A 25,545-nucleotide genomic window follows, 5' to 3' on the forward strand; every position below is an offset into this window, starting at 1 on the left:
CCATAACGGGAGTTTAGGAGAGTAATTCCTGCTTGAGGTCTCTCTCTCTCTCTCTCTCTCTCTCTCTCTCTCTCTCTCTCCCTGCCTGCCACCTCCTTAAAGCAAAGCTAGGTCTGGGGGAAGAGAAGGAAGTGAGCTGGGGTGGGGGTGGGGGTGGGGGCTGGGAAAGAAGGCGCCAGCACAGGGGAGGGCAGGTGTGGTTTATCTTCCACTTCTTCCTGCCCCCACCCCAGCCCTGCCCAGGTCCAAGTAAATTATTCACAGGTGTTTCATTATTCATCTTATTATTAATAATAATAGCCAATACATAAATAAAAGCAGTCCCTGGGCAGGAGTGAGTGGGAGAGTGGAGTTGTTAATGGAAGGGGGCATCTGGTTATTTCAGATACCTGCAAAAATACTGCCATAAGGTATAGCATCAACTCCCTCCAGGACTGCATCTGTGCCCCCTGCACCACAGCCCCCTCTCCCTGTCTCTCTCCACATGTGGACCCAAAGCTGTGGAGAGCTCCTTCTTCCCTAGGGAAGGTACCTCACGCTCCCCTGTCTCCCCACCTGAGGATGGCTTATTTTGGATTTGGACTGTCTCCCCTTAGGGGGTAACACATTCCTCACCTCTCAGCTCTCTGGCACCTATGTGGTAAAATGCCCTACCTCTCCCCACACTGCTGGGACAGAAGCCACCAGGACACCAGGCCCCATATAACTGAGCTACCTTGTATTAACAGCGGCAGAAACAGCTTCTGCCAAGGCATAGATCTCTTAAAGGCACAGAGCTGGATCTCTTAGGCTCCCACTGTTTTGGCACAGCAGAGTACTGGGGATAAAACAACACGGACAGGTGTCTCAAACTAATGTAATAAAGGAGCAGGACCCCAAAGAAAATAGTAAGGAATGTGGCTAGGTTGGCTCTCTGGTATCCTTGCCCTTGATATTCTAGAAAGACTTGAGCTAATTTTTTTTTTAACCTTAGAACATCAAAGAGAAATGTAACTAGGGAAAGATGGGGGCAAAGTATTACTCACTGTGACATTTAAACAGATTTAAAACTTTTTCTTCAAGTGCCACTTCATGGCCACAATTATTCCATCCACTGAGAGAGAGAGAAGGCCGGCAAATGGAAAAGGGAGTTGGGAACAATTGCTTCTCATTTTCTCTCTGTGTTTGGGGTTTACATTTTGTTGCTGATTCATCTTTAGGGATGTCAGGAAGCCCTGTGTGGTGGGGATCTTGGCTCAGATGGTGTAGTTTTGCAGGCCTTACCATTGCCTCCCGCTCCTCACTTCCCTTTGCTCCTCCCCCTCAAGGGAGGAGGAAACCCTCTTTGTGTTCAGCTTCCCTTCAGTGGAGCCACCATCACTCTCCTCTCTCTGGCACCCACTGAACACATTCTGCAGCCCTGGCCGTGGCCACACGCCCTGAGACCTGCTTTGGCTCTCCTGCCTATGAGTCTTCTCTCTCCATCTAGATTGGGAACTGGTGGAAGGCAGGAGCCCAGTAATCTGGCCCCTCTTCACCCTCTGCAACCCCTCTTGACAGGCATGAGCACACAGTAGGTGCTCAGAATGGAATTTCTAGATACCTATGGCTAATCTGACTTGGAGGAGGGGGTGATGCTGTATTCATTCGTCTAGGTCCTAAGGATGGAGAGCTGCAGGGGCCCAGGCAGACTCTCTTCCAGAAGAAGTTCAAAGCCAGGGATGAGAACAATCCATCTAGAATCCACATAGCAGTTTAGCCTCCCTGGGCTGCAGGGCTTGGCTTGGAGACATCACCACACAGTCATTCTTGCATTCACGGAATGCTTCCAGTCTCCCCCTGGACGCAGCAGAGAAAGGACAGGACTGGGAAGAACCCACTGTCTAGTTAGAGACACCAAAGCTGTACCAAGTGAAAAGCCCCAGAACACCAAATGGCAACAGATGGTTAAATGTCTTCCAGGCCTGAGGAGTTCCACATGCAAGAAAATAGAAAACAATCCAAATTGTGTGGGAGAATCTGTGATGGGATTGTGTGGGCAGCAGCCTTGTTGGGGGAGAGGGGGGCTTGTGAAGGCAAGAGGCAGAAGGTGGTAGATGGCCAGAGAGCTGGGTGATGGCCTGGCCTAAGGCCTAGGAGGGCAAGAAGCAGCTGGTTCTCCAAGGCTATGTTGAGAACAAGCTAAAAAGAGAGCTGTGGTCTGCTCAAGTCTCTCCAGAGACCAGACCACTAAGTGTCTCTGTGGAGTGACTGCTCAGCCCAGACCTGCAGAGGTCAGTGGGGGGAGGCTGGAGACCTGGAGAGTCACTTGCCCTCTGCAGAGAGCTCATGGATTTAGGCAAAGAGGTTGACTCAGACAAGAGCCACCACACTAGGGTGTGAGGCCACCAAGGTGTAGAGTGAAAGGTGCTGGTGATGTGTGCCCTGGGAACCTGGAGAAGCTGCAGCTTGTGTAGGCATTGGCACCCCTGGAAGGCTCTCTGGTGGAGAGAACTCTGGCCCTATAGGAAGGTGGAGGTGTCAGCTTAGGAAGAGAGGAGGGAGGTTGAGGCAGTGGATGGAATTGCCAGGTCTGGTGAGTGTAGTGGGTTCTCACATGATAGAAGGTAGATGCTTCTAGAGGGGGCTCATATGTGGAAGTAGGTGGGGTGGGCAAGATGTGGCTTTGAAGGCAGCCTCAGAAGTCTGTTTCTGGTCTTCTCCACAAGCTTAGGACTTCTCTGTGAATAATTTGGGAAGGTTCAGTGATACAAGAAGCACTAATTGAGGTGGAAAGGAAGAGGAAAAGGGTCCCTACCTTCTCTCAGTTAACTTCAGCAGCCTCCGGCCAGTGAGAGGAGACAATTGAAGGATCCCCTTGTCCTGTCCTGAGCCAACAGCAGACCTGGCCAGGGGAGCAAATGCATGGAGGGAGGAAGAGAACTGAGTTAGGATGCTATGTGTTTTAGGAAACCCAGGAGCTCCCCAGAAGGGACTGGGCTGCCTCTTATAGCTCAGACAAGTGCCAGGGCTGGCAAGAGAGGGGCCTTCGGGCTTCCTTCCTTGCTGGTTGAGCCCCAGGGACATATGGCTATGGTCTTGTGGGGATTCCTGGGCTCTGGGCAATGGTGGGGGGTTGCTTTGGGGAGTCTCTAGGCCTTTGGGTGGTCAGCATGGATATTCCTTGTTCCTGGCATGGGAACATGCTCCTGTTGTCCGCTTCTTTGCCAACTGGGGCTTTTCCTCACTTTTGCAGAGGACAGGTAGGAAATGGAAAGGCAGCCCAATAAGTGGGGTAAAGGGATCTGGAGTCCTGCAGCCCAGGCACCCTGCATGGGCGGGGGCCGGGAAGTGCAGGAGGAACCTGAGTTACGGCTTTCCTGGCCTCAACTTTCTCCTCCAGAAAATGGAGACCGCTGTCCTTTCTTCCACCCTCCTTTCCTTCCTCACATCACATCCAAGAAGGTGAGACAGTGCCATGTCTGTGAGGCTGACTCACAGTTCTCATGTAAAAAAATAAGAGGAGAGCAGGGACTGAGGGTCAAAATGGGCCACAGAAAGGTGTAGATGAAATTAACTTGTTTCATGGAAGGGTTAGGAATTTACTCCTTATCTTCCCCAAATAATTCACATGTTTTCAAAGGGAGCCCTGGCCAGGCAGCACTGAGTTGGACAGAAGCAGGTGCCTTTACCGCTGCACTTAGGTAAAGCTGGCAGAACCAGACTCCTTGGCTTCAAAGTCTCCCACTTACTAGCTCTATGACCTTGGGCAGGTTATTTAACCTTTCCGTGGCTCAGTTTCCTCATTTGCAAAATAGGAAGAGGAATAGAACCTATTAAAATTGTTGTGGGGATTAAATGAGTAAATGCACGTAAAGGGCTTAGATCATGTCCTGCCAGCGGGTATTATGGGAGCCCCGCTAACAGAGAGGCCCCAGTCTGAGGGCTGGCGGAGGCCCCTCCCCCAGCATACTCGGGAGGCAGGGCGGCCCCTCTGGTGGTGGCGGCATTGGACCCAAAGTGGGTGTCCTCACTTGCTGCAAGGCTGTTTCTCTAGGTGCTCCTGGGGGGGGGGGGTGCGGGAAGCCTTCCCGGAGGGCCAGGCCTGCATCACGGCCTCTTCTTGGGGCCTGCCCTAGGTACTGGCTGCCGGCACTACGCAGCCTCTTCTTACCTGAGAGGTGTTGCCGCAGCAAGTCCTTTTAATTGTGATGTTTTACTAATTAGTTTTTAATTATGTTAATTTATTGTACATGAGCCCTGAGGTTTTCAGACACTGGGCTCACTTTAAAAACTGGAATAGTAAGTTGTATTTATTACACGCACAATGCTGTGGATAAATGTCACTTTCTCATGGCCACGATTTCTCTGATAATGTTGCTGAAAACACGGCTTCTACACAGGCTTTTTAATGTTAATTCTCCCACTGCAGCCAGGCCCCCCAAATCCAGCCCGCAGTCCTTCAGCCAGTGCCCTGGTTAAGACATTCAGCCTCCGGGGACGGTGCAGATGGTATGAAGGAGTGACATGGCTTGGTGGTATAGGGAGACCCCCAACTGGGTAGGGGCTCAGGAAGGTGAGCCTGCAGGACAATTACACCAGGCCAGATCTTCCAAGGGTTGTTATGTGGGGGCCTCAGGCTCACCTGCCTAGGTGTCCCCCCCCCCAGCTCCCTCACCCAGCAGCTGGGTACAGACAAGAGCTTAGCAAGGAGGCCTCAGCTACATCACCTGGGGAGAGGGAAGGAGAGGCTGGTGGTGAGGATGGAGAGGGCACGTGGGCAGTCAAGTTGGGCCCTGAAGGTCATGGAAGGAATGTAGGCTGTTGTTCCAGGGATGGTCTGTAGCCTTGGGAGGAGAGGTTTACAGCAGGGCTGGCTCACAAGAAAGACTCAGGGTGGGGACTCACTGACCACAGGCTGACCGGTTGCTGATGACAGGGAAGAATGTGATCAGTGGTATAAGACTGGAACAAAAAAGGCACCTGGGTATTTATGAAGGATGGCTGAGAAGGGAGAAATCACCCCCAACACACATGTGCTGAACTGCAGGGGCACTATTTTGGGCCCATTTTCTAAAGATCATTTCTATATCCAAAGGATGAAGGTTTGTTACCACTAGTCACATTTAAAGGAGATGCCACAGGTTTTCAAGAACCACTCCCTCCCCCAAATAATTTCCAGATGGCAGCCTTCTTTTAATAAGCTTAAAGTCTTCCAAAGTGTTATAGTATATACATATATATATATTATATACACATATATAAATTCTGGTCTATTACTGAACAGACACACTAATATAAATTTTGCTCAAAGGGTAAAATTTAAAAAAATACAGTCTATAAATACCACTGGGCATTTAATCCTTTAAAATATGTATATAAGACTCAAGTTTCTATACTATATATACACATATGCAAAGGTGCCTGCATTGTGTATAGAAAGAGTTTGGGCTTCAGAACCCTACCGGTCAGTTTTTCTTTTAAATTAATTAATTTATTTGAGAGAGACAGAGGCAGCTCAAGTGGTGAAGGCACAGAGAGAGAGAGAGAGAGGGAGAGAGAGAGGGAAAATCCCAAGCAGGCTCCACACTCTCCGGACTCGGGGCTCAGACTCATGAAACCGTTGAGATCATGACCTGAGCCGAAACCGAGTTGGATGCTTAACCAACGGAGCCACCCAGGTACCCCTAGGACAAGATATATCTTTAGCTTACCAGCAATATAAGTCATGTTCTCTGAGTCTCTGTTTCCACATCGGAAACATAGGCATAATAACACTGCGTACAGCTATCATGAAGAGATAATGAACGATTCAAAGAGGTAACTTAGTGCCTGCCACATAGCAGGTGTCCAATCAATATTAGCTATTACTTTTATTGTATTTATTCAAAAGTAAACTAAGTCTCTCCTTTCCAGGTATAAATATAAGCTGGCCAAAAATAGCATTTAAAAAATGTGTAAGAGGACACGGACGTTTTCTAAGGGAGAGGGCAGTTTCGGTTTCCCCTCAGTGGTCCTCGCACTGTGTGGAGGAGAGGAGAGGAACCTGTCTCTGGTTGTGGGTACCATGTTGTAGGAAACGGTTTGGGGGAGGGGCCCATGAGTTTCTCTCAACGTGGCTGCTCAGTGACGCTCACCTACATTCAGCTTTAGGAAGGGGCCCCACACTGTAGCACAGACCTGGTACTTCCCCCACACTGTCGGAGAGCCTGTACCCGGACACATGGGAGGCTCCCACACAGGCCTGCGTGACTGCCCCCCCCCCTCCTGCCGCCCCTTCCTGGGAAGGGGAAGGGTGGGCAAGCTCTGTGACTCACTCCCTGGCTCTGTGCCCTCTCGCTGAGTCACAATGTAATTGATCCCTCCCTGCGCCAGGTTTCTACTCTCATGTGACCCAAAGCAGGGTCATTTCCAGACCAGGGTTGGGGAGGCCTGGCTGGGAGAGGCAATCCCGGGAAGGAGGGGCAGACCATCAGAACCGAGGATGGCACTGAGCCTTGTGCGTGACTTTCCTGGATATTTGCTGAGGTGTTGTGTTTGTAAGAGGGGTTGGTCTACTGCCTACCAACATATACATATTCTCTCATTGGCCTCCATTGGTGTTTCCACCAGGGTAGGGCTGTCTGTATAAAATAACGCCAATAGGAAATAATGAAGGTCTCTGGGCACCTCTTTGAAGATGCCCATGGTGTTTGTGCTTCTGGGACGAGGCTGGTCATCTTTATTTCTAAAATGAGTTGTGGGCTTGGGGAAGCTGAGGAGTGGGAGGTAGAAGGGTGGGGATGTGTGATCCACACATCATATGAGGGCAGTGTCACCCCTTGGGCCACAACCTCATGCCACCCTTGGCTCAGAAAGAAAAGGACGACCTCTCATCCTGATGCAATGGGAAATTCTGGCTGGCAGGGATAAAATCACAAGTACTGGCCTGGTGGCAGAAGGCAGATTTAGGGTCACCTCTGCAAGGTCTTCTCCGATAGACAGATCTGGGGTGTGGTTTATAGGCCCCTATCCAGCAATTGTCACATGGGCCTTGTTATTGACAGCATCACTGTCCCACCTTGGACAGGTCATGTAATCCCTCTTGGTATCCTCAGTTATACACTTGGCATAAAATTCTCTTTTTATCCCAGAGAGGCATCTAATGAATGTATAAAGCCCTAAGAAATAGCCAATGATATTGTTATAAACTTGCCCCCTCCTCATTTCCCTGTTGCCTGCCCTTGTCCTGACCTATGAGCTGGCAGCCACACGGTGGGATCTGTGCCCCTTTTGGGTCTTAGTGACAGTTCCCAGTCCCAGTTCAGAGGTGATTCCTGCTCAACCTCTGAGAGCAGAGTCAGGGCTTGATGGGGTTTCATGTCAGGAGTCACTTCTGTGGCCATCAAGCAACAGAGGGGGCTTAATCCAGGCTCTGATGGGATTCAGGGAAAACTTGTGTGCCCTTGGGTCACCTGGTTCCCCTCTCTGGACCTCATTCTCTGATTTATGAGATGGGGATGGTAATCCTTGCTCCGTACCTCCTGGGGAGTGGGGAGGGCCAGAGGCAAGGGTGGGATGGCTTCTCAGAATGCAGGGTATTTATATTGTAGATCTGCTCCTTTCCCCACCCACCCTGTCCCTGCCTCTGCACAGTCCTGGACTCACAGCGGCCTTGAGAACAGAAAGAACAGCCTAGTTCTCACATCCATCCTCCTCCTCCTGATTATTTCTCCCAATCACACTTAATAGCCGCCTGGCTTTTGGCTGCAGCCCGGTATATAATAACCTGCAATTATTGTCCACTTAAGCTGTCCCCAGGGCCTTGTCTGTTGCGCTGCCCAGGCCCGCACCGCCAGCCTGCTGATTTCCCTGTCAGAGTCGTGGCCAATGGGAAGAAAGCCCCTGAAGGGCTGGACTGACAACCTGTTCGCAGGGCTGTCCCCCTCTGCAGCTGCATCTTCTTCAGAGATGGGGCCTCAGAGGCAGCCTGCTCCAGCCACAGCCTCATCCAGCCTGGGTGCCCCACTTCTCTGGGCCATCCACGGCCATCCTCTTCCTCTGCCCCTATCCACGCATTGTCTCATTTCAGCCTCTGTGCCTTTGTCTACCCACACCTGATGCTCCTGACTGCTTATTATAGCCCCGCCCCTTTACAGGCTTAGTTCATTCTCTCTGCATCCTTATAAGGGAGGCATTGGCATTTTACATACCAGGCTACTGAAGACCAGAGAGGTTGGGTGTCTTTCCTAGGACCACACAGCCAGGAAGTGACAGATCAAAAATTCAAAATCAGGTTGGCTGACTCCACTGTTCGCTTGTTTAATCCTGATGCTGTGCTGTCAGCTGTCTTCATCACAAGTCCTGCCCCGCCTTAGTGGTGCTGCTCAGTGTTCCCTCCTTTGGAAAGCCGGCTTCATCACTGCAGTAGCACTGGTCTCCACTACTCTGAACGCTTGTGACCCTCGAGTTGGAACCAGGTGCCCTGGATCCCATGAAGGCAGATCATGAGTCCCCCTGCTTGCCCCTCCTCTGCCGTGTTGATTCACAAAGCATCTCTGTGCACAGACTGGATACAGCTGAGCTCCGGCCAGTGTTCGAGTCTCCCCTTCCCCGAACTTTGCCTCATATTCTCTTAAGCCTCTCTCCCAGAGCCTGATCCTTCTGCTCCTGACAAGTTCCTCCCCTACCTGTATGGTAGACATTTGCATTATGTCTATGGCTCTACCTGGCCATGATAGTGGTGATGCTGATGCTGATGACATAAGTCGACCCTAGGCCGTGAAAGGACATGTAGGTCCTGTGCCACCGTTGGGAGAGGGCAGAGTCTGAGGGTGTTGGTATTATCACACCATTCAGAATCTATTAATTAAGTGACCAGAGGGACAAAAGAAAGTGTCCAGACCCTAAGTGAGGGCCTTTATCCTGAGTGCTGGCTATCTTGGCATGTGTCTGTGTGTCTGTCAGTGAGCGCATATGTATGTGTGTGTGTGTGTGCAGGATCGAGTGCGGTGGTGACAATGGGCTGTGTGGCCTGTTGGGGCCTAAGGTGAATGGAGTCAGGACTCACCCGACTGTAGGCTAGAGGGACCTAGGGCCTGAGAGCTGAAAGGCTTTGAAGGCTGCTGTGTGCAGAGGGTCTTCCTGGCTGCTGTCGTACCAGCGGTTGCACTGAGCTCTGGGCTGTCAGTGGCGGAGGACCAGGAGGCCTGTGGCCTAGTCCACCTACCTACCTAGGCCCCAGGCTGAATGTTCCTCTCCAGCTTTGCCCCAGGGACACTTCCTTTCCCCTTCCAGGCTCACTCACCCTTTGCCTGAATGTTCCTCACACCTGCTCGCATTTTTCAGTTCTTTGTCTTGGATACAGATTCTCAGCAAGAAGACTGTTGGGATATAGGTTTTGGGGAGCCCAAGGCCCTCTCTGGTCCCTCAAATCTTACGGGCTAAGTCTGAGGCTGGCCTGAAGGTGAACTGCCATGAGGATCGTCTTGTGCCTCAGGAACGAGCCAGGCTTCCCTCTTGGATGCCACCATAGAGTCATCGGTTCAGAGGGAGGCAGTGGGCCTTCTGCCCTGGCTTCTGGCCAGCCACCCTGGTGCGGACCCTGTCATCTCCCAGCCCTGCCCTGACTCTCAGGCTGGAAATGCCCCTGTCATCTGGCCATCAGCCCAGGGGTGAGACTCTCCTGAAGGGCTAGGAAGGGATCCTCAGGCAGGGGCAGCACAGGTGAGCACAGGGGCCAGAACCAGCCATGCCACCTGCCACCTGCAGTAGCATTTGGAGACTCTACATTGATGGGGCAAACGTGCCATGGTCTTAATTTTCTCTAACTGCCATTTTATTCTCCTGCCCCAGGGCCCCATCTCTTCTGTGTCAAGGGGACAGAAAGCCTTCAAAAGTGCTTGTAAAGGGCCACTCACTCTCTTTTCAGGGTAATCCTGTCTTATGTGGGCAAACCATCCATCTTTGGAGGATCTCCTCCCCATCTCCTCTCCAACCAAAATGGCAGCTGAGGTGAGGGGAGCTTACATACCCTGTGGTGGGAAGGGGGCCTTGGGTTGCCCTTGTGCTGTCATTGGGGACCTCAATGGGCTCCCTAGGGTCTGGTAGCCATGGTCTCCATCCTGGGCACCCCAGAGTGGGAGTTGGCAGGCTCCTTTGCGCATGAGGCTCCAGCCATCATCAGGATCACTGGGAGCCTGAGTCTCAGCTCCTCCTACACTCACCTGCCTCATTCTCTTCCTGGGTTTCTTAAATTTTTTTTTTTTAATGTTTATTTATTTTTGAGAGAGAGAGAGAGAGACAGAACATGAGTTGGGGAGGGGCAGAGAGAGAGGGAGACACAGAATCTGAAGCAGGCTCTGGGCTCTGAGCTGTCAGTACCGAGCCCGATGCTCAGAGCCTGACACAGGGCTTGAACTCATGAGCCATGAGATCATGACCCAAGCTGAAGTCTGATGCTTAACTGATTGAGCCATCCAGGCACTCCTCTTACTCCATTTCTTGCCCTAGATGGCAATCAGAAAGCTTCTGGAGTTCTCCCACACGTTAGGGAAAGAACTGATGAAATTCACATTAACTCATTTTTCTGCCTAAGCCCACTCTCCTTTTATCCCTCTGGGTGGTAGCCCCAGGTTGCCCAGATCCACCCAAGCAGGAGATGGGCCCGGTCCCCATCTTTCAGCTTCCTTTGAAAATGTGCCTTTTTCACCCCCCTCCCCTTTCCCTGCTTCAAGTCTGCTTCAAGTCTTCAAGTCTTCAAGTCTAACTCTGGGCAGATACCTGCCCACCTACTCTTCCTTGTCTTTATTTCTGGCTCTTCTCTCTAAACTGGGAAGGCTTCCGTGGTCTGTCTATCCCCACCCCCCACCTTCATCACACACAAGGTCGAGGGACACTGGAGGATGATCCTACAGCCTCGTCAGCCATTTTGTGAGCCCAGCCCAGGCACAGCACACCTCTGTGTATTGAAAGGGCAGCAAGACAACCAGTGCCATCAAGAACCTACAGTGAGGTCAGGTTCGGCAGAATTGGCTTAGAACATTTATAATACAAAAAAACCTGGGGTGCCTAAGTGGCTTTGTCAGTTAAGCGTTAGACTTGGGCTCTGGTCATGATTTCACAGTTCATGGGTTGGAGCACCGCATTGGGCTCTGTGTTGACAGCTCGGAGCCTGGGGCCTGTTTTGGATTCTGTGTCATCCTCTCTTTCTGCCCCTCTCCTGCTCGCACTCTGTCTCTCTCTCTCTCTCTAAAATAAATACACATTAAAAAAAAATACCCCAAATATTTCCCTCTGGGGTTGCTTTTAAAACTACTTTTGGTCATTTGAAGAGTAAATCTTTAGCTACTTAGAAAGCTTGACAATCTAAAATGATTCATTTGTCCAATGCTAAGGTTAGTTGAGATTTAGTATTCACTAGTATGTACGAGAGGTGTGGCTGCAGGCCGGTCCGGCAACTTTTGTGTGGAATGTCCCAACGTGCTGTAGCCACTCTCCTCACTTATAGGCACAGCATAGCGCTCACCCTCCTGTGTGTGCACACAAGTGTGTGTCAGAGTGTGCGTGCACGTGTTTGTCAGGGACACACGTGTGAGCGTGTCTTCCTCATTGGGGTTTGTTATATTCGCTTTGTGCTGATAATGCTTTTGGCCTCTGGGGGTGCTATATATATACAGATGCAAAATTTGTGAAACACAGGATTTTCAACCTGAAAGGAACCTTAAGCATCTCCTAATCCACTTTTCTCATTTTACACAATTAATTTCCGAGGAGGCAAAGTGACTCGCTCCAGGGTGAGATATAGAAACCAGGTTTCTATCTGTCTCTCACAGGCACACACACACTCCTTCTGCAGTAAGAGATGGCTATTTCCTCCTTGTTCTTTGACTCCTCCCCCCACCTTTGACCAATAGTCTGTCTTTCCTCCTCCCCATCCTGCTCCAGTGCTCCTGGGCTGGAAGCTGAGGCTGGCACAGGAAGTGGAGAGGCTGGCTCCCAGAAAGGCTGCCTCAGCAGCTGGCCAGCCCAGGGCCCACCGCATACTTGGGGAGGTGGAGGCTCAGAGTGTTACCTGCTTCCCTATCAGCCAGGATCCTAGGGGAGCAATGCCTCAGTCCTCAGGGAAGGCCCAGAGGAAGGAGGGTGGGTTGGCACCGCTCTTACGCAATCTGTTTTCAGCCTGGTCCTCTTTCCCTGACTCCCTTCCGGGGTGGAGATGAGGGGGGCTGACATTATCATGGGGACGGAACTGGTTACTTCCTGGCCTTTCTTCCCTCTTGAGTCCTTTACTGTAGCCTGAGCCGTGTGGCCTCCAGTTCAGATACCCCATTTGGGAGAACAGTCACACTCTTAGTCTCCAAGAGGCACAGGAACAAGCTCCTTTCTATTCCTGACATCCTAATGCCACTGTCCGGCTCCCAATCCTAAGCAGGCTCCGTGGAAATGACTGTTTTGATATGTCTCATTCTCCAGAGGGGTACAGATCTCCAGTTTGGAACGGAGCTTAGGGGCCACTCCCTCACTCCCTATTTACACCCACTGCAGGCATCCCTGACAGCTCCCCAGTGTGACAGGCCAGTTCCTTTCCAAAGGCCTGCCCTTGCTCCCGGCTCTCAGGATGCCGCTTCCCCTCCTCCCGTTCTTGCCAGAGGTCTTGAAATAGGTGGTTCCCCTGGCTTTCTCTGCTTCTTTGTTTCCCATTTGTTCCATAATGCGTTTAGATCTGCCGTTGCCTCTCCCACTTTACTAAAATTACTCTTAGGAAAGTCATTGGTAGCTCCCTTGGCCGAACCAAGGTAGCTATCTCTTTAGTCTTCATCTTATGCTATTAACCACTTGTTTACAGTATCTTCTTTCTCTTCCAAGAAACACCTTGTGTCTCTTTGATTACCTTCTACTTCCAGCTGGTCTCCTTGACAGCCCAGTCCTTAAATGTTGGGGTTACCCTGGTTGTGTCCTTTAATTCGCCTTCTTTGTATGCTGTGCAGTCTCCTAGGGACACCACATTTAGGATGGCAATCCCCTGTCATGCACTGATGTTCCCATGAACATGTCCAGTCCCCTTTGTCTTACGGAGCCTCAGCCTCTTATTTACAACTGCTAGAGGTTTCTGTCAGGAGACTCTCATACTCAGGGATTTTCCCTTCTCATGAGGAAAAAGATCTCTCCCACCCGAAGTCCCTATTTTGGTCAGTGCTCCATCACTTAGTCATCTCAGCCAGGATGTGATGCGTTCCTGACCATATCCTCTCTCTCATCCTGCAGAAGCCTTTGGTCACCAAGTCCTGGCAGCTCTTCTGCATCTTTTGCCTCCTTCCTACCAGATCCTCATTTTGTCCTACTTACACCACTGCCACAGTCTTCCAACTGGTCTCTGTGCATTGGCCTTGCCTGCTCTGACCCACATGTACTTCACTCTGCACCCAGAATGAGCTTTCTATAACATAAACATGGTCACACCAGTTCCCTTCTTAACAACCTTCGATGGCTCCCCACTGTCTCCAGGATAAAGCCCAATCTCGTTGGCTTGGTATTCCAGAAGCCTCATAACTCACCCTGGCCCCTCCCTTCTAGGCCTGTCTTCTCTCACTTCTCCCTTCCTCCTGTCCTGGGTCTCCAGCCCCAGCTGGTACCAGTCTCATCCTCACTCGTCATGCTCCTATCATGTTCTTCAGATGCCCAAGGTCTCTCTCAGTGTCACAATGGTCCCTGTCCTGGAAGCATCGGCCCCTTTCTTTTTCTAGCTAACTGAGGCTCAGTTTTCCCATCTTTCCTCAAACACCACTGCTTTAAGGAGGCCTTATTGCCTGACCCCAGAGTCCACAATAGGTAACCCATCGTACACTCCCACCACACTCTATATTTTGCAGCCATCTGCACTGTTGTCACCGATTAATTACTGGTTGATTCCTCCTCACTCCCCCAGTCCCAGTAGACTACATACTCCTTGAGGGTATGACTGTCCTTTCTTGTCCAGTTCCTCACCCCAAAGCCTGGCACCCTGTGCATACAATAGTCTGACTGGGTGACTGGAGGGCTTCAGATATGTCCATCTGAGTAGGATCTTGGTCCTGTAAGTGGGCAATAGGGGCAGAAGGTTGTCCCCACTATGATGGTGATTAATGAAGTTTTGTGTTTTAGGAAGATTAGCTGGGAAGCTTCATGTAGGAAGGTGGTATCAGGGACCAGGGGGCTGGCGACAGTGTAGCCATGAGGCTCAGGTCTAAAATGAGTGACTTTTCCTCTCCCATCCCATGTTTCTGATGGAGAGTCCAAGAGATGGAGTCAATTCGTGCATAATTGAAAATGAACAAAATCCAGGAATGGGCTTATAATAAGCTCAGCACATAACTGTGAAATGACCTTACCTTATCGTGGGAAGGTTTTCTCTCACTCTCTGCTCTCTCTAAACATGTTCCTATTTCATTCCCTGGCCCCCATCTCTTCCTCTTCCAAGGGTGGAATCTAGAAGACAATGCTCTCTGTTTAGAATAACATTCCTACCTGATTGGCTGCTGACTTGTTAATATTATTGTTATTCTCTACAATGCATATGCAATTTTCAGATATCACATCTGGAGGCTTCTACCCCAGAGAAGAATAAAATTGCAGCTGAAAGTGTCCAAAAAGTGGTTGGATTTCTGAGTTTCAGACCAGCTAAATTGACAGCTTTTTCCGGCTCTAATTTCTGTGATAGGAGCAAGGAGCAACCTTCACAGCTCTCTCCCCTGGCCCATGCTCTCCAGCCCAGTGACAAGTTAGGAGGCTGCTTTGCTACTCTTTGTGATACTGGGTTCTGCCCCATCTTTCTAAAGCAATCTTATAAATCATTGATGAGAATATTTCTATTTTTGTCTTAAATATCCTAGCCAAGAAAGCCTATGAATACTTTCCAAATCAAGTGCTGGCATTGCACGATGCTTCCTCATTGATGGCAGCCCCATTTCATTGTTTTTTCACTTCTTGGCTCTTCCATCCATGTCAGCAATGCCAAGTCTCAGCTTGTGGGTGGGGCCTGACCCTGGTGCAGTACCCTCTGTGGCCTCCCTTTCTTGGGCAGAAGCTCCTTTTTTTTCTTCTTCTCCATGGCTGCCCCCCCCCCCCAAACCTCCATCTTAAACCTTTAAACCTTGAAATGCTATAAATTGTGACTGGTATTTATTCTCAGCAAAGTTTCCTCCTGATGTGCATCCTGCCTCTGGAAACACCACCCCTCCATCCTGATCATCATTCGTTCCATGCCTAGGAATTCAACTCACTTGAATATCAACCTACATTTGAAGGCATGGAGTTCCAATATAAAAAAAGACACTCTCCTGTAGTGCCTTCCAAACTCTGTGAGTTTATAAGAACCGTGTACCCCTCATTCACCACTATATTACCTGACACATGGTAAACACTCAACAAATATTTGTTGAATAATAAATAGGGGAATTAATGAATAAATGAGAGACCTAAAGGATTAGATTCCTTTACACACTGGAGCTCCTCCGTCCCCTAAAACCATCTGGACCTGACACTCTAAGATGGCTAATACAGGGTTTACTGAGGTTCATTGTAAGTCTCTACTGAGAAAGTAATATGGTTCATATGCATCTTTCATGATTACCCTCAATTTGTTCAGATTTTTCTTTCACTTTGATTTTTCCTTAGCCTTCATATTAAAATTTTACATTACCTGGCTCTTGCCTGGGCATTGCTTAGTTTGGTTCCTTCATCTGAGTAAGGCTTGTATTCCTTACCAGAACAGAAACACTTGGAGGGAGAAACTATGTCCATTTACTTCATAGCCCAACTACAGGACTTGATACAGTGGGTGTTTAATAAATGGTTTCCAACTGGGTGATGGAATGAATGGGTCCCAAGGCTGACATCCACTTTTATTTTTAACATTAGAGGTTAGAAGTTAAGCCCAAGAGGGAATGCATGTATATTTTCAGTCCACGGTATCATGACTTGCATAGCATCTCTGATAGCATGAAGTGTTATGGATTCACATAGTTTGTTTAGTTGTGTGGGTACATAATAAGAGAAATGTCTGGTAAATCAAAACTATCCAGGCCACTGTGTGATTTCCATTATCTTTGAAATATGTAGATCCTTTAGAGAAGTCATTTCTTGGTATTTTGATGATGGTTTCAATAACATACAATATTTGTGTGACTTCCATGCCGATGGGAAATGATGATCCAGAAACTCTGGAACTGTCCATCAGTCCAATACAGCTTGGATTGAGGCTCACCATGGTCAACAACGGAGCTTCCTGCCATCAGTGCTATACTCTCTGCCCCAAGGAGCTTACAGGGCTGGGGAGGCAGGTACATGCCTGTGGCTCAAGACCAAATGTTGTAAATATTTGAGTACATAGAGAAGGATGGGGTTACTTTTCATCAGAATGATGAACATTCATGCTGAAGTCAGCATTTACACCAAGTTTTGAAGGAGAAATCTATTCTTACATGCTAGGACTATGCCTAATTTCTAGTAGGTGCTCCGCAAATGTGTGTTGGCAGCCTGAGAGAAGACTGTGGTGTTCCAGGAGGAGGGAAAGAGTGAGAAACAGTAGAACAAGGAGAGCAAGGCTCATTTGGGATGCAGTGAGTCATGTTCTGGGCCTGAAGCTGAAGCCTGGGGTATCTGAGCCAGTAACTGGGATGGCTCTGGTTGGAGGCTGAGTACAGAAGTCCTTGAGTTGAGCTGAGGATTTTACACTTCAGTCAGAAGGCAATAGGAGTCCCCAGATGCATCAGAGCAGGTCTGAGCTGGGCTTCATTGAGCTTAGGCTGCATTCATGAGAGGGCTGTGTTGGGGTAGAAGAGACTGGGAGCAGGGGAATCCTTATGAGGCAATTTCAGATGATTGGGTGTGAGTAGCTGTGGCAAAGGGGCTTTGTGAGGAAAAAATCTGCAGATTCTGCCTTCATGGGCAACTCATCCATGCAGCCTCTCCTCCTCTCCTTTCCTCTCCCTCTCCTGTTACCCTCTCTCCTGTCCCATAGCACCACCTCCTTCAGGAGTCTGACACCTGCACCTCTCACCCCACAGAGAGGCTCTCGCTTGAGGGGAGAGTTGACTTTAGGCATGTACATGTGGATGTTCATTTATTAAGACCCCAATTGATTTATAATTAGTTATTTAATGCTTTCCTATGGTCCAAAAGGATTTGAGGAAGATAGTGTGAATATATATAAACAAGTTTACCAACCAAATGGGACCTGCAGATCCAGCATGATTTCTTGTTTGACAGCACAGTTGAGAGTAAGAGCGTTGGGGTAGGTAGACAAGCGGGTTTGAATCCTGACTCTTCCAGTGGCCAGCTGCATGACTGTCAGCAAGTTACTTGTCTGCTCTGAGTCTCAGGGTCCCTACCTGCAGGGTCAGGATGAGCATAACCTACCTCCCAGTTTTGTTGTATGGATTAAGTGAACAGTTTTGTTGTATGGATTAAGTGAGATCAGATGTGTAAGATGATTAGTGTGGGCACCAGGCCACAGAAAGCCTCAGACAGACAGTCAATATGAGAAGATTTTACCTCACTGTAACTCTTATTACTCTTTTGGGCATTACTGGTCAGGTTGGGAGGGTCTTTCTACGTGGGTATTCTACATTTCCTAAGTCCTTACCAGTTTATCCTCTATCTGGCCACCTATCTCACTGATGAGATAAAGAACCACATATGTTCCCCCAAGGCGTGACTTTCTGTCTGGTTCCTGATATTTCCCTGCATCAAATCCTGCCTTTTTTTTTTTTTTTTTTTTTTTGACAAACTGGCATAGGAGAAATACCAGAAAGTGATAAAGGTGCTAGCATTTCCCTTTAGGACTCATTTATTAGGTGCACCTGGTAAAGACCTGGAATACAAAATAAGACTTCACCTCTGTCCTCAGAGACTTCGTGTGGGGGGAAGGGAGGCACAGACATCTACATAGAAAATCACAGAACAATGAAGCTGGTGATAAAGAAGGGTGGATGCAGTGCTGTGGGAATAGCTCAGGCTATGTTTGAGCTGAGTCAAGGTGCAGAAGTCCACATGGCAGACAAGGTAGGGAGGTGTTCTGGCCAGCAGGGAGGATTGGTGATCTGGGGAGTGTGCCATGTTGGGGAAAACCCAAGTAGCCTGGTAAAACCAGACTGTGGAGTTCCTCATCAAGTGGACAGGAGATAACAAGTATTGGTGAGGATGTGGAAAAAAGTGAGCCCTTGTACACTGTTGGCTGGGAATGTAGATTGGTGCAGCCATTATGGAAAACCAATACGGAAGTTCCTCAAAAACTTAGAAATAGAACTACCACGTGATCTGGCAGATCCTTCTAGTTCCACTTCTACTACCCAAAGGAAGTAAAAACCGGATTTCAAAGAGATATCTGCACTCCCATTTTTACTACAGCATTGTTCACAATAGCCAAGATACAGAAATAACCTAAGTGTCCATTAACAGATGAATGGATAAGGGTGTGGTGGGGCACCTGGGTGGCTCAGTTGGTTAAGCATCCAGCTTTTGATTTTGGCTCAGGTCATGATCCATGGTTTGTGAGATCGAGCCTCACATAGGGTTCTGCACTGATGGTGTGGAACCTGCTTGGGATTCTTTCTCCCTCTCTCTTCCCCTCCCCTGTGCAAGTGAGTGCACGCTCTCTCAAAATAAATAAATAAACATTAAAAAAAAGGTGTGGCATACAATATACAATGGAATATTATTCAGTCATGAGAAAGAAGGAAATCCTGCCATTTGTGACAATGTGTATAGACCTTGAAGACATTATACTAAGTGAGATAAGTCAGAGAGGCGAATACTATAGGATATTACTTACTTGTGGAGTCTAAAGAAGCCAGACTGGTGAAAAACAGAGAGGAAAATTGTGTTTGTTAAGGAGTAGGGAGTGGGAGGATAGGAGAGATGTTTAAGGGTGTAAATTTGCAGCTAGAAGACAGATAAGTCTTGGAGATCTAATGCACAGTATGTGAGTATAAACAGCAATATTGTATTATAATCAACTTGCTAAAAGACTAGATATTAATTATTCCTACCACAAAAAAGAAGTAATTTTGTGGTGTGAAAGAGGTGCTATCATTCAATGGCAATCATATTATGGTATGTAAATGTATCGAATCAATAGGTTGTACACCCTAAATTTATACAATGTTATATGTCAAATATATTTCAATAAAAAATAGAAGAAACTATACTAATCCTTAAAAAAAAAGGATTGTGGAGTTCCTAATGGGGCATTTGTGTATCAGTAAGGGTCTAATAGTGGAAAAATGGAAAAAAAGGCACTGGGGCAGGTAAACCGGGAAGCCTTTTAATGGGCTATCCAGGTGCTTCTCCAATCACTCCCAGAGCATCACCACTTTCTCCTACAATGAGTCTTTAATATCAAGCTATGTATTATATTTCCTGTTATGAAGCTAAAATGAAAAATGAACAGCTTATTTTGCCAGATTTATATTCAATGTCTTAATTTTCTTTTATCCTTTTTATACTCTGGAGAAGGGTATTTAGTGTCAAACTGTTTCTGGCTTCATCAGCCCAGGGCATCACCTACAGCCGTATCTCCTACCCTTGGCAGAGGTTTAACAGATGGGTTATTAAACAGCTGTCCCGAGTGCACCTGGGCAGCCTGTCCTCAGGCTGAGAGTCTCTGAGGGTCCAGGTGCTCCTAATAAGTGCTCCCAGCAGTACTGCAGGGTGATGGTGGGAGGTGGCCCCAGCAAGGCCATCTGAGAAGTGCTTGAAGAGTATGTGTGTGGGAGGCAAGTGCTGGCATGAACACCCTGCTGGCTTCCGGAACTGCCCTGGTGACTGTGGGACAGACTGGCCCGTCCTGAGACCATTTGCAAGTGCCTCGGGTCCAACACTAGGCCTTGGTACCATCTGGGTCTAGGGATAGTTCTTGGTTTGTTTGTTTGTTTGGTTCTCCATCTTGCATATGTTTGTTTCCACTTCTGCTAAACGCCAAAGGCTGGGAATCACGGATATTGTTTTCCCTGCCAAGTGAATAAAGAGTTCAGCTTCTTCCTCACAGTTTCGAAGGGCCATGGATGTGAACTGCTGACCCTCTAGTATCATTTCTCCTTTTCCCAATTCAGACCCCGTTTCCTGGTCAGGCGTGTCCAATGTCTCATTTCCAACTGCACTCCTTTGAGCCTGTGGTTCTTGCATCTGCCTGCGATGGCCCCCTTTACCTCACCATGTATTCCATCACAATCTGCTCATTTTTTGATCCAAGGCCCAGGTTCAAACCTCCTGTGAAAGTCCTCTTGACTTTTTGTGCCCTCACATCTTTTCAGAGATCTGAAGTGGGTGCCCCAAGGGCACTTAAGGGGCTGAGAACTCAGATGGGAACCTCACGGTTAATTCATGTCTAGGAACACACTGGCTTCCCACACTCATCATCAGCTTCCCAATGGTGGGGACTTCGTATTTTTTGCCTTCTTGGAGACAGCCTTGCCTCATAGGACAGGCTGCAGGAGTGGTAGTCAGATAGCATGGCTTAGCAGTGGGCTGATCTTTTTTGTTCTGTGTTCTGTTGATGTTTTTGGCCCTTTAAAACAATCATTCTGATGCAGAGAATCAGATATGAAATCCCAGCCTTTGAGCTCAAGGAGTGCTGGGCAGGCATTTGCTGCATTCTGACCTCCAGAACCCCACCGTCCCCTTCCTGGCAGCCTCTCTTGGCTGCCCTGACTCTGATATTGTATTTGGCAGAACTCGAGAGGCTTTTCTGTATGTGTGACCACAACCTCTATCCCAGAGCGCCTACTGTGCAGTCTGTCCCGTGCTAGGTTCCGGGTGCAGATGGGAGAATAGAAGACTTGGATCCTGCATTTGGATGCTTGGGATACAGCTTCCAGCCCCATAACAGTGCTGGGGGGATAGGAGGTTTGGACAGGCAGGGAGGCGGGGAATGCCATTCCAGATGTGGGAGAGGAGTCTGTTTCTTTTTGCCTCTAGCACAAATCCTTTATGATCTCTCTGGACCTCTGTTCTCTCCTCTGTCAAATGGGCATGACCAACTGCTCACTGGTGCACAGGACTGCAGGCCAGTGACTTGAGGCAATGTGACGCCACCTGCGCTCCTGGATAGGAGAGCCGCGGCTGAGTGGGGGTAGGCTCCCCACTCACCATTTGAGTGAGCAGTGCCGCCTCGTCAAATTTAAACTTCACTTATCACCGCTTTACTATTCCCGTTTTCATCGATCGTTTGATGAGTGGGTTGTGCTCGTTTTTAAAAGCTTCTGAAAAAAATCCTGGGGTAGTTCTATGGTTAGAATATTGTTAAAGCGGAACGTACCTTTTCCTCATAGCGTAGCCCTTTCCCCGAGCGCATGTATGCGTGCGCGCACGTGTGTCAGTGCGTGCGTGCGCGTGCGCGCGCCTTGGGGAAAGTTACGTCGCAGGGGCTTCTCCAGGCCCAAGAGGATCCTGGATGGTGGGGATGGTTGAGATACTGCAGTCAGGAGGTTGGTGGCTTTTGGTCCATCACTTTTAAAATCAGCTATGAATGAACCTGAACTTAGAGGTGCCGCAGAGGACCTGGAAGTCTAAACTAGGGCAAGGTTTAACTTGGGTTTAATTTGGGAAGTACGCGTTTGTTCCTAAACGTCGCACTGTGCTCGGGTAGAGCTGCTTACCCCAGCTGTGGAGCGAAAGGCTGTCCTCAGCCCTGGAGGGCAGGATGAGGACCCCGAGAAAGGACTTGCGTTTTGAATCAGATCAAGGATATCTTTGGATAATGGGATTTGAGGAGCAGTCCTGTCCTTTCCTGTTTTACTGGGATTTATTTTTTATATGTTTATTTTTAGAGAGTGTGTATGTGTGCGAGTGGGGGAAGGGCAGAGAGAGAGGGAGACCACAGAATCTAAGCAGGCTCCAGGCTGTGAGCTGTCAGCACAGCCAGACGCCGGGCTCGGGCTCGAACCTCAGAACTGTGAGATCATGAGCTGAAGTCTGACGCTTAACCGACTCAGCCACCCAGGTGCCACTGTTTTACTGGGATTGTTAAGTTCAGGGTATGGACTTTGAAAAATTGACTGTTTTTGCTTGCTTGCTTAATTAATTAATTAATTAACTAATTAGTGTTCTTGCTTGCAGACAGACTTATAATTTTAATTAGTTGCTAAGATTTAAAAAGAGACTTCAGAAGGTCTGGGCACATTGGGCCCTTGTTCCTAGGGCCGAGCAGACAGGACATCACCCTGCAGGTACACCTCACTGCCCACCTGCCTGGGTCTCTAGGCGATTGGGTTTGCAGGCCTGAGGGGAACAGCATCGGTGGGTCTCTCCTACGTTGACTGGTTATAGGTAGTGTACCTCAAAACTATTGTTTTAGTTTATCATAACCAGCTTTCTGAACCTGAAGCAGCTGCTTTTACTACCCCCCCCCCCCACCATTGCAAGCTTCTGCAGTTTCTTCACTGTGTTTCTAAGTATGGGGGTTATGGACTGAATTTTATGTCCCCCCACCTCCCCCCAAATTCATATATTGAAATCCTGACTCCCAATGTGATAGTGTTAGGAAGCGGGCCTTTGGGAAGGGAGTAGGTTCTGAAGGTGGAGCCCTCATGAAGGTGATTAAGAGAGATCCCTTGCCCTTTCTACCATGTCAGTGAGAAGATGGCTACCCATGAGCCAGGAGGTAGGGCCGCACCAGACTCGGAATCTGCTGGCACTTTGATCTTGGACTTCCAGTCTCCAGAACTGTGGGAAATGAATGTTTGTTGTTTACGCACCCAGTTTATGGTATTTTTGTTATAGCAGCCCGAACACACCCACACACACTGGGTGTGATCCAGCAGCCAGTGGGCTTGAGCAGGGGAGAGGGCAGGGCTGTGCTTGGCTGGATCATGGAAGCAGTAAGCAGGGGGTAAGCTTTAAAAAAAAAAAAAAAAAGGAAGTTCAGATAGTGGAGTTGGGGGCTGGATATACAGATTCAGTCCTGGGCCGGGAATCTATAGGGAGATATGGAGAGCTTACAAGAGTGTTCTATATTTGAAACCCTGTTTGGCTCTTCAGATATAAATTCTCTAGAAATTTTGCCTGTATAGGGAAAAATAATCCCCCACCCCGCTCTGGCATAAGAAACTTGGGAGAAATGAAAATATATGGAATCCTATTTTTAACGTATTTTTTCAATAATATTGTCACTTAAAAATTTATGAGTGTAAACACTTATTAATTATAAATTGTTGATAATATATGCATAGAGATGTGAAAACATAGAAGAGAGTCATATGCTTTCAGTGGAAAATGAGGAGATCTTTACTTAAAAAGTTGTATCTTTTCTAGAACATCACACATCCATTTGGATACTCCAGGAGCCAGGTCAGGGGACCTCCTAAAGCCCTGCAGCTCTGAAACTCTATGAAAATTCATCTCCTTGTTTCCTATCTAGTAAGATGGTTAAACAGTTCTATAAAACTCTTGTCTGTTCATTGGTTATGCTGTCTCTAGCTGTGCTCTAACTAACATCGTACTAAGAATTGCATTTTTCTCTCTCCTGACTTAGATTTAAATCTTGCAATCACCGCTGGGAAGTGAGCTGTATCATCTTGAGAAATCAGACCACAGAGTCGGGCCTGCAGCTGGCAGGCTAGGTCATCTTTAATCGCTTAACCCTTCATATCAAAGGATGGGTTGTAGCAGCAGATTCTTCCTCAAGAATTTGCCGTGGCAGATTTTCTCAAGGAAAAGCTGGGAGTTAAAATGAAGCAGAGTATGTACAGCAAAAACCTTGCCTTGTAAGTTGACTTTTATACCTATTCACATGAGTAGTTTTATGTGTATGTCCATGTTACTCTCTCTTATGGGGATGTTTCCACATGTCTGGGACATGTGTGGCTGTGATATGTATGTATGTGTATATTACTGTGAGAATATGCAAGATGCATGTGTGGCTGTGAGTGTGTGAATGTGTGTGGGTATGTTATGTGTCTAAGGAAAATTCTTTCCTGTCTTATGGATTAAGATCCAGGCTGTTTAAGGCTGATTGACAACATGGTCACGATAATTCCCTTTATACCCTTGGGTAGGGCCCTATTAAACTGACTCTGGACTTGGCCATGTGCTTTTGTTTTAGTCAATGGAATATTACCAAATGTGACACAAACAGAGATCTTAAAGGCACATGTACATTGAAGTTGTCTTCTCCTGCTGCTCTTGGAAGCCCTTAACCAACACAAGGTCAATGAACCGGGGCAAGCCTTCTAGAGACATGTGGCCCAGTGACACCTGCCACCCCAGATGATAGCCACCACCAACTGCCAGTCACACGAATGGAGCCGTCCTATGCCAAGTGGCCCGCATCCCAGTTGTGAGCTCTCTGCAGCCATAGGAGTGAGCACGGGAGGCTGGCAGGAGAACTGGCCTGCTGAGCCCAGCCCAGTCCAGATTGCCCACCCGCATAATCACGAGTTAATATTAAATGGTTGTTGTTTCCCATCACTAAGTTTTGGAATGGTTTGTTACACAGAAAGACATAACTACCGATCTAGTTGGTAAGAGAGGGAAAAGCCTCTCCATTGGGGGAAGAGGTGTTTGGTGAGAACTTGTAGGCATGAATCACAAGAAGACATGTAATTCTGCTTAAACATTCTTTATACTCCTGTTCTTCTTTTATGAGTTTAAAAACATAAAAATTAGCTCTTATTGGAGGACCTACTATTAATTCTCGCACAGAAATGCACATTAACAAGTCAAGTGTGGGCAGTGCTGGCGTTCTCCAGTGATACTTTACTGAGGCCTTGGATAGAAAGCCAAGAAGAAACCAGCCCAGGGAGGATGCTGAGGATGCTGCACTGTGACTTGCTCCTCAGCAGCGAAAGGATTCCCCTCATCCCCGCTTCCAGCTCGTCTTCATGGGGTGGGCATCACTTCCGCACCTGTTACCCAGGAGCGCACCCCGGGCGTCTTGACTCCTTGAAGAACAGTGCCTATGAAATGCGGCTCTGAGAGAAACAAGATTCTCTTCGCTGCCTGAGGCCTGCCTTTCGGGAACCTGCCACCTCTTTGGATAATTGACTCTAGGGATGCTTGTCCCTCTCAAGGGAGACCACATGCACTTCCAGGGACAAGACTTTTACCCTGCAGACCACAACAGGGTATCCGGATGTAATTATAATGATTGGCCTAATCGAGATGGCTCTACTCACATGTAAAAGCAGAGGTTGTGTGAGAAAATTCTGTGTGTATGTGTGTGTGTGTGTGTGTAAATGCAAGAATGTTGGCTCAGAAGTCAGGGCACATGACTTTTACAGTTCCAGCTCCAGTCCTATCTTTTTAAACAAATTTTTAAATAGTTTTTATTTATTTATTCATTTAAGTGATCAGTACACCCAACATGGAGCTTAAATTCACAATCCCAAGATCAAGAGTCACACGCTCTTCTAACTGAGCCAGCTAGGCACCCCAGCTCCAGTCCTGCCTTACAAGAAATTTCTACTTGGTGTGACCTGAGGGAGCTTAGGGTAGAACCTAATCTGCTATTAATACCAGTCCTTTGGGTCTGAAGGACATTTTTTTTTTTTCTAAGAATCCTGTCTTAACACAGAGGAATACTCAAACTCCTTTGTTCTTGGTTAACTCCTAAGTGGAAATTAGCAGACAAGG

At 48.2% G+C, this 25,545-nt stretch overlaps 2 long non-coding RNA genes across 3 annotated transcripts; one reads left to right on the top strand and one right to left on the bottom strand.

The window, feature by feature from the left end:
* Positions 1–1,834: 1,834 nt before the first annotated feature.
* On the bottom strand, positions 1,835–6,201 carry LOC122232672. The gene is made up of 3 exons (XR_006210056.1): positions 6,096–6,201; positions 2,777–2,863; positions 1,835–2,699 (listed from the first exon to the last, which is right to left on the bottom strand). It is a non-coding gene; the product is annotated as an uncharacterized LOC122232672 (long non-coding RNA).
* Positions 6,202–6,370: 169 nt separating this feature from the next.
* On the top strand, positions 6,371–25,038 carry LOC122232673. Of its 2 annotated transcripts, none has more exons than XR_006210058.1 (4): positions 6,371–6,457; positions 23,227–23,331; positions 23,447–23,678; positions 24,616–25,038. It is a non-coding gene; the product is annotated as an uncharacterized LOC122232673 (long non-coding RNA). The 2 variants fall into 2 exon arrangements; XR_006210057.1 differs by lacking the exon at positions 24,616–25,038 and adding an exon at positions 24,017–24,346.
* Positions 25,039–25,545: the final 507 nt, after the last annotated feature.

This window comes from Panthera tigris, chromosome D3, assembly GCF_018350195.1.
Source record: "Panthera tigris isolate Pti1 chromosome D3, P.tigris_Pti1_mat1.1, whole genome shotgun sequence".
Taxonomy (NCBI): Eukaryota; Metazoa; Chordata; class Mammalia; order Carnivora; family Felidae; genus Panthera; species Panthera tigris.